This window comes from Calidris pugnax, unplaced genomic scaffold (genome assembly GCF_001431845.1).
Source record: "Calidris pugnax isolate Ruff unplaced genomic scaffold, ASM143184v1 scaffold9, whole genome shotgun sequence".
In the NCBI taxonomy this organism is placed as follows: domain Eukaryota; kingdom Metazoa; phylum Chordata; class Aves; order Charadriiformes; family Scolopacidae; genus Calidris; species Calidris pugnax.
In genome coordinates, this window is record NW_015090778.1 from 6,128,393 (window position 1) to 6,137,301 (window position 8,909).

An 8,909-nucleotide genomic window follows, 5' to 3' on the forward strand; every position below is an offset into this window, starting at 1 on the left:
GGAGCTACTTAATTTGAGAGAATTAAAAAAAAAAACCCCATAAAAATACACTCCCAAGTAACAATGGCTGGAAACGTCAGCTGGAGTTACAGAGGCTGGAAAGAACCAGCGCTCCTTTATCCAAATGCCTCCCTCAATAGCCTTTTGTCTGTGCCATCCCAGCAGGAAGCCCAGCATATCACCCCAGAGCTGACAGACAGAGAGACAAAACTGACACCACTTCAGGGCTGATTTAGGTTGTGGCATTTTTTTTCCTTTTAAAATCTATTTGATGGAAAGGAAGAAAACATTCTGATCCTTGACTAGGAATCTCTCAGACAGCTGTTGCCCAAAGGAGCAGGGCACTAACTGCAGACAGGTGAGGAGGTAATTTATTAAACCCATGGCTAGCCGGCCCCCCATCAGAAAAGCAGCCTCTCCAGCTCCTGTCCCTGGAAGCTGCCAAGAGCAGGAGAGTTCCAGGATCCTCTACTGCCACAGAGAGAGAAACATAAGAATAAGAAAGCCTGAATTCCTTTTCATACCCCTGGCAAAAAATGCAGGCATATTACCTCAGCACTTCACATCTGGCTGCAAAAATTTGGCTGCACAGTCTCTTCATACCCCTGGCAAAAAAAATGCAGGCATATTACCTCAGCACTTCACATCTGGCTGCAAAAATTTGGCTGCACAGATATGAATTACAGAATCACATCTATGAGGGCGTCTACTAATTTTAGAGCCAGAAGTTAAATACTTCTTGCTAAAGGTCTTTCCCATACTCTTCCTACTGACTTAACATCAGAAACCACCCCTCTTGACATCTTGCAGGACAAATGTGCCATTTGGCATCCTTTGGGGTGAAAAGCGCTACAGGAATGCAAGATGTAAGCTTGCTTCTTGAGGGGTATAAATCATGGTGTCCCCGACTTACGCTTGGAAAAATGTGGCCTCGCGGTGCCTTCCTCTCTGTTCCTGACTCACAGATGCATTGGAGAAGTGCAGTCACATTTTTAGCTGCAGAAGTAACACAGCCACAAGGTCCTGTGAGAAGAAGCAAGATGGATTTACTGCTGGAAACCATGTGCTTCTTTTTCCTTCTCTCTTTTTTCTATTGTCTTCTGTTTAACAGCTCTTTATTTAGATACCTAGAGGGTTCTGTGCTACTTATCTCCATCCTCCTCCTATTAACTTGACAGAGGCTTTTGCCAGCCATGGAGAGAAGGTAATTCTTTGCAACCCCAGTTGCACACCACCTATCAACCTCATACTGGGAAAACCCCAGGCAAAGTAATTGCTGGGCAGGAGAGCAGCACACTGTGCTATTGTAGTGGAAATGTGAGATCCTGGCACTCCGGAAGGTCATGCCATTCTCTCCTGGTTCCCCGGGAGCTCTTTAGCATCTGTTCAATCAGGGTTTGTCTCACAGGCCTTAGATGTCTGGGAAGGACACTCCTGTTGCCCAGTCTCAGCCAGGATGGAGAGGATCAGCCTGTCTGTTTCTAATAATACTGTGCAATGACATTATTCATCTCCTCCCGTGACCTGCCCTTCCTCAGGATGGGCTTTTCACTCTAGTGCAAAGCGTGGCACAGAGAGGTCAGGCAGGACACACATCCAGTGTGTTTGTTCCTAGCTCTGCAGCTTGCACTTCAATCCTTGTGTCCCCAGTTTTTAGTTATCAAAGGAGAACGATCAGGTCTACAACAGGAACAGTCTGAGCTGTGCTGTTAACAGGATTGTGAAATTCAGGTAGTGTTCAGCCCTCGTGCTAATCCCTGCCAGCCTGCCCTTACAGCTCTCTCCTCCCTGTTGCAGGGATTTTGCACTCACTGAGACACCACCCATTCATCTAGAACGAGTTCCATGAAAACCACAACAACAAAGGCCAGAAGAGACATCTTGAAAGGTCATCTCATGCAGCTTCAAGTTTCAGCGATATCTAAACCAGCCCTGTGATTGCAAGCTGAGGATGGTTGGGGCTTGTCTATCTTTCATGCTTGTGGTTTCCCTCCCTCTCTCTAAGCAATCTGTGTGTCATACTCCACTGACCATTATCCAGGGCACGCACCCCTTTTCTCCACCCCACCTTTCAGCTTGGTCAGTGTTTGAGTTCATTTTTACCCCTTGATATTGTAACCGTAAGTAAACACAAGCCCAGTTAACTAAAATAATTAGTATCTTAAGAGTAAAGGCACACAAAAAAAATAAAGAGAAAAGGATACTGAAAGCTCCGTAGAAAAATAAGGACTGTGGGAAATGACTCTTCTGGTGGTTTAACTGTGTGTGCTACTCTGTGAAACCATACGGTAAAGTGCTCTGAGAATCCAAGAGCAAATAACAAGCCCTTGGGTTTACAAACTTTACGTAATTTACCCTAAAGCACTTGCAAATTACCTTACTGTGTTTCCTCCAGTTGATACTGAAAGGCTGAGAGGAATAGGACGAGCCATGCTATGGAAGCACACACTTTTCCAGACAGAAGGTCTCTGAAATAAACAGAAAGGAGACAGAGCGGTAAAAGGCAGTTAATCATATGATTTAACCAGGATGGTGCCAGCAAGCCTGCTTTTTCCCAAAGCTACATGGATATCTTTCTGTTTTCAGCTTCATCTAGATGCTGGTGGCTCCATCACAACGTCCTCAGAACCCTGATGGCCGAAGCCACCACGCTTTGGCAGCTCAGGAGCTTAATCTATTAAAAACATTCAGATATATCAAGTGTCCCACAGACACATTCAAATAACTACACTGTTTCATAGATGGAAGTTCAGATCCTCCCTAAAATACAATTTGTTTGGAGAATTAGCTTTATCTCACTCATAACTCGCATCTACAAAATGCACATTGTCTCTTTCAAGATAAATAGGTGGCATTTTACTTGTGGAATTTCAGGTGGTTGGCTATGTAATCTATCCAGGAAAAAAAAAATCCCATCTTGTCATGTGAGTAATCTTCAGGTTCTCCGTTATCCTGTAAAACAATTTATTGCCGAGGGATTGCAGCTAAAATCAAGGCAGTTTTTCTAGAAGGGCAGTTCTTTCAGTTGTTTATTGTTCCCTGTAGAACGCTGTATTCAGCCAGCCTCTCGTGTCTCTTAATATCAGCATTTGACAAGGTCTGGCCTTACAACTTCAAGTAAACCAGAAGCCTGCAGTTCCATTTCTGCATGAATAAACAGTGCATGCTTCACTAAAAAGCCCATTCACTGTACGTAGCCCAGGAGCAAGTTTATCTGCTACTAATTTTGAAGCACACCACCGGTCTGGAAAGTCAACAGAAATGGTACCTTGAGGCTGCCTGCTCTTGTGCCGGGGACTCTGGGTTGGATATTCTCAGTCACAGATACCTGTCCTACCTGCCCGCTCTGCTAACTGTGCCCAAAATGCCACAATCAAGACAGGCTTGGTGGTCACCAACACTACCAGGGTTTTCCTGCAGGCTAAAGCGAGTCAAGTCATGCCTGCAAACCCTTGGTCATCAGTTTTATTAACCTGGTTTGACTCAGAGCAGAGTCCAGGTTATCAAATTTTGTTTCAGTGCTGCAACTGCAAGTGGAATTGATGCAGAGAGAAGAGATGAACAGAACTGGCAAAGAACAGACCATCCTTACACCATCCCTTCCTATGTGCACTGAAACACAACTTTAAACAACACACCATCAGCTAAGTGACACGAGGAGCACACTCTCAGTACCCCAGCCACCTCCTTCTCCAAAACTTGCTGTACACATGGCTATTTTGTGATATTTTGTGCTCATACAGAAGAAATAATCACAGAATCACAGAATTGTAGTGGTTGGAAGGGACCTCAGAGATCATCGAGTCCAACCACAAAAAAAAAACAAACAAAAAAACCCCACAAACACCCACAAAAAAAACCCCAAAACCACACACCACCACCCACCTCCTAAACACACAACAACAACCAAACCAAAAAACGTCACCCACCCACACAACATCCCACCACAAACCAATAACCTTGGGCACTAGAGCATGCCCTGAAGAGCCATGTCTACACGTTTCTTAAATACCTCCAGGGATGGTGACTCCACCACCTCCCTGGGCAGTCCATTCCAATGCTTGACAACCCTTTCAGTAAAGAAATGTTTCCTAATATCCAACCTGAACTTCCCCTGGCGCAACTTGAAGCCATTACCCCTTGTCCTATCATCTGTAGCTTGGAAGAAGAGACCGACCCCCACCTCTCTACAGCTTCCTTTCAGGTACTTGTACAGAGCGATAAGGTCTCCCCTCAGTCTCCTCTTCCTGTCCTGTCCTCTGGTAGATTTCTTTAGAGAGAGAAAGAAGGTTTATATGAGGTGGCCTTGGATCACAGCTCTGCTCTCCCACCTTAGGACAACGTGGTGGATCACTGTTGGGCTCCTAGATCCTAACCCAAGTGTCTACATGTGTGAGCCCCCCCAGACGTTGAAACAATCACTTCTTCTCAGCCGAGTCAGTCACTGGGACTGCAGAAGGCAGGGTACAGCCCACCACCCTCTGATACAATCAGCAAGAAGGTCTCTGCCTCATCCCTCGTTGCAGAAAGGTGAGCAGGGACATCAACACCACTGTCATGGGCTTGTCAGTGTAAATACTATCAAACTGTCATGCATGATGCAGATCATTCCTGCATCCGTGTAGAATATCTGTGTACAAACAAGGATAACTCATCCTTTACTAAGAAACCGTTTGCCACAAAAGGCTATAGAAGGAGCTGGCAAAAAGGACAGTGGGAGTCAGAGGGAGCAGGAGATGCTCCCACAGCTCCACAGGATCCCACCCTGACAGCCAACGTCACTCAGCTGCAAAGACAGACCTTGCTCATTAAGGACTCTGGGAGCAGAGGGGCTTCCCAAGACAGCACTGCTCCTGGAAACCAGTATAAGGGTACTGGGCGCAGGTCCATCACCTTCTCTGCCTGTGCACCCCAAGTTTTGCAGTGACACAGATGCCACTCCCCACCAGCACCAGCAGTGGAGCAGCTCCATTAGCATCCTAACACCGATTAAGGAGCTTCTCATAAACCTGCAGGACCTCTGCTGAGATGACCGCTGAGCTGTGGGGGAAATAGCAAAGCGGAGGAGGAGAGAAACCATTCTAAATTTTCTGTGCACAAGTTCTCAGTTCTTGGAACAGGAAACCACTTGCTAACACCACATTTAGCAGGATCTTCATAGCCCCAACTGCTCCCCAGCAGAACATTTCAGAGGTGAAAGCTTCCTAGGAGGCAGTTCCTCATGGTCAGGACCTCTGCTGAGATGACCGCTGAGCTGTGGGGGAAATAGCAAAGCGGAGGAGGAGAGAAACCATTCTAAATTTTCTGTGCACAAGTTCTCAGTTCTTGGAACAGGAAACCACTTGCTAACACCACATTTAGCAGGATCTTCATAGCCCCAACTGCTCCCCAGCAGAACATTTCAGAGGTGAAAGCTTCCTAGGAGGCAGTTCCTCATGGTTGGAACAACTAACACACAGGTTGACCATGGCACCAAGAGCTACTGGTGCAGGGTTTTTCTTTTTATGTCTGTATCACACAGGGTTTCCTCCCTGCTGCAATAAATTACATTCTCAGTTACATTAACATCAAATTTTCTCCCCTAGTTTTGCTCTCTGATGTGGATGTTCACCTGTGAGAAGAGATACTGGGGAAAACTCAGGACCAGAGTCCCTTTTCAGCTCTCAGGGGCAGCACAAAGGGCTGCTGGATCTTCCAGTTGCCTGAATGGTGTCTTAAATCAGCATTCTCAGTTACATTAACATCAGATTTTCTCCCTTAGTTTTGCTCTCTGATGTGGATGTTCACTGGTGAGAAGAGATATTGGGGAAAGCTCAGGACCAGAGTCCCTCTGCAGATCTCAGGGGCAGCACAAAGGGCTGCTGGACCTTCCAGTTGCCTGAATGGTGTCTTAAATCAAGATGGTGCTGACAGGCGTTTCAAAAAAAAAAAAAACCAGCAAAAAAACAAACTAAAAAAGGTGTGTAGGACAGTGTGCAATTTCCTTGGAACATTTTAGGGAACCATCTCATCAACCCACTGGCAGCACTGCCAATTTAACAGTGCGATTGTAGGGCTGTTGAAACCGTCACAGTCTCCACAGACACCGAGAGTAAAGGACTGAGACCCAACACTCTTAGGTTCATGGGCAGCTTGAAAATAGCTGGAAGATCAAATTCCCCCTTAAAACCAAAGTTTGCAGAACGCCTCTGCTCCTGTCTCAGGGTCAGTGGGTGGCACTCCCCTTCTTCACCAAGGTCATCCAGCTCCATCCTGCCACAAGGCCAGGGGATGAGATGCAGAAATCCTTTATTGCAGGACACAGGAACACAGCCCGCACAGGAGAAGGAACGGGCAATACCCAACCTACAATTTCATGCAGCACTGCCTGAAATAAAGTCTTCTTGCTCATGCCAAAAGCCAAACTTCACCACTACAAAGTCAATTTAAGCGCGTGGGTGTGAAAATTTCACCATAGTCTATACAGAGAAAAGGTGGGGTTTCTATTTTCTCCATCCGGTTCCCCTTCAATTGCTAATATGCAGGTAACACCCAGCGTAACTCACCAATAGCTTCACATCACAGTGGAAAAACAAACAAAAACTAGACCGTGGAAGAGGAACAGACAACATCTACCCAAGCCCATCAAAACTGAAGTGCATAAACACACACAGAGATCTTTTAACAAAAAGCCAAACCAAACAGAAAGCTGAGAGATCAATAGGTGTGAGTTGGCCTCTCAGCCACCCTCACTCCACAGACTACATCTTGGAAGCATCCAGAAACTAGAACTCCTCTGTTTTGCAAAAGACATAGCTCTGACTTTTTAGGACACATGTCAGATGCTGGGGCAAACCCAGGCAGTCAGTCATTCCACCTCCCTGCAAATCTCCTTCCCCTGGCAGTCCGGGTTTATCCACCCAGTCACATTTTCAGTCCCTCTTCCCTCAAAAGGTCACGGTCATCTTTGTTACCTGCTGGGCTAGAACGTCTCTTCTCCAAAATGAAACAGCTGGATTTTTAAATGGTTCTTGCTGACATGAAAGGACACACTCCGCACAAACGGAGTGGCAGCTAAAGGGAATTCAGGGTGGCAGGAGGGATTAGAAAGATCTTGCGCTTCAATGGGGAACCGCTACCCTGAGTCCAAAATAGCTTACAATAAAATGAGAGATTAAGGCATGAATCTGATGCTGTTATTTATTTGACGTCAGGACTTGCTTCATGTATGAACCACTGGCTCCTCAAAGTAAGGTACTATCTCTTCTGACCTCTGCTTTCCCCCCACATTTGCAGCAGCCAGTCTCTAGACCCTGGTTAGTCACCCCCACACACATGTCCCACCAGATCAGTGCTGGATCAGCTCAGACACGGGTGCTACAGGAACATGGGGACCCACCAAAGCCTTGCCAGGGCCACAGAACACAATGCTCTGTGCTGAACCACTGCCATCACACCGGGGGTTTCTACCTGGACTCCACGGACCAGCAACGGTTGGCAGAAACATCTACTGCAGTTTTCTCTGCAAAGTTCTCCTCTGCTACCAGAATTGAGGGTATCTGGAAACTGAATGAAGGTGATAGACAGGCCTATGATGCTGAAAGGCATAAAATTTTCAATTATCACTTTTCAGAAGAGCTACTGGACCAATGTGGCCATCTTCACTTACTACAAACTAAATACTTTCACCACTTCCTTTCCCACCCTCCCATTTCCTTAAAACCAGCATCTTGAGTTAATTTCTGCTTCCACCAATTATCAGTAGCAGAATGCCAACAACTTGAGTCACAGGCAGAGCTTGCAAAACAATTCCTCAAACCACACAGGCTACTGTTCTTTGTTTCCTTTCCAATAAAAGGCTCCGAGTGTTGACAAGGAAGACAAATTACAGAGGCAATGATCCACAAAGTCCTCTCCGTCATAAAGATTACAGCTATATCTTTAAGAGAGAGTTATAAAACAATACAATAAAAAGTTACAATGAACTTGTAGAACAATGTCAACTAAGTTGCAAATACCTACTTCAGATCTTATCTCACGCTAGACGAGCTGATGCAAACAAAATTACAAATTAAGTCTTGACCTCTGAAAAGGTGGTTTCATCAGAGGAACGTGTCTTCTCTTCCCCACAATGAAGTATAATCACAAACCCAGAAAATGAGCTTTTCCTCCAGCGACTCCTAGCCAGCTTACTGCACTTCCCTGAGCCAACAAATACTCATCCCACAGCTGAATCTGCTGAAGTTTTGGGAATTGGGGGATTGAAGGAAGTTTTAAATGAGATTTTTCTTAGAAAAATTCTGGTGCTGATCAGGAGGACTTGCTCAGAAAAGATGAGTTTTCCCATCTACAGCCATACTGAGTTTAACCAGTCTGAGGAATGCTGAATAACAGGTGGATCACAACATACAGGATTTGTGAAAGATTTGCTAAGGAGAAAAGGGCTGTGCCCTTAATTCTCCTCCTTAACTCTCTCTCAAGCAAAGCAGTACTTGAAGTCTGCAGCCGGAGCTCTGCAGGACCTCTCCACTGTTTGTATAAAACAACAGCACCATCCAGTGGATCAACAACACTCGCTCTTCCTCTCCCACCACCTCATGTTTACCTACATTTACCTACAGAAAACACAGCATATGAACTTTCTTCCCATTCTGAGAGCTTTAGGGTTTCGTTTACCTTAGCCTCGGGTTAGAAAAGGTGAGACATTTCAGGAGAGCACTAAAAACTAGCTCCAAAAAGAACCATACTTTCTAGTGCCAGGCAGCTTTGTCAGCGGCAGCCCCTCTTGCTGAGGGGTTACCCTTCCGTGCACCAGGGCTGCAACCTCTTAACCACTGCAGAGGTGGAAAAAAATTGAACCCAACACAGTTAAGGACTCATCCCTGGGATTTTACCACTGGAAACAAGCTCACACCCACACAAGCTGCAGA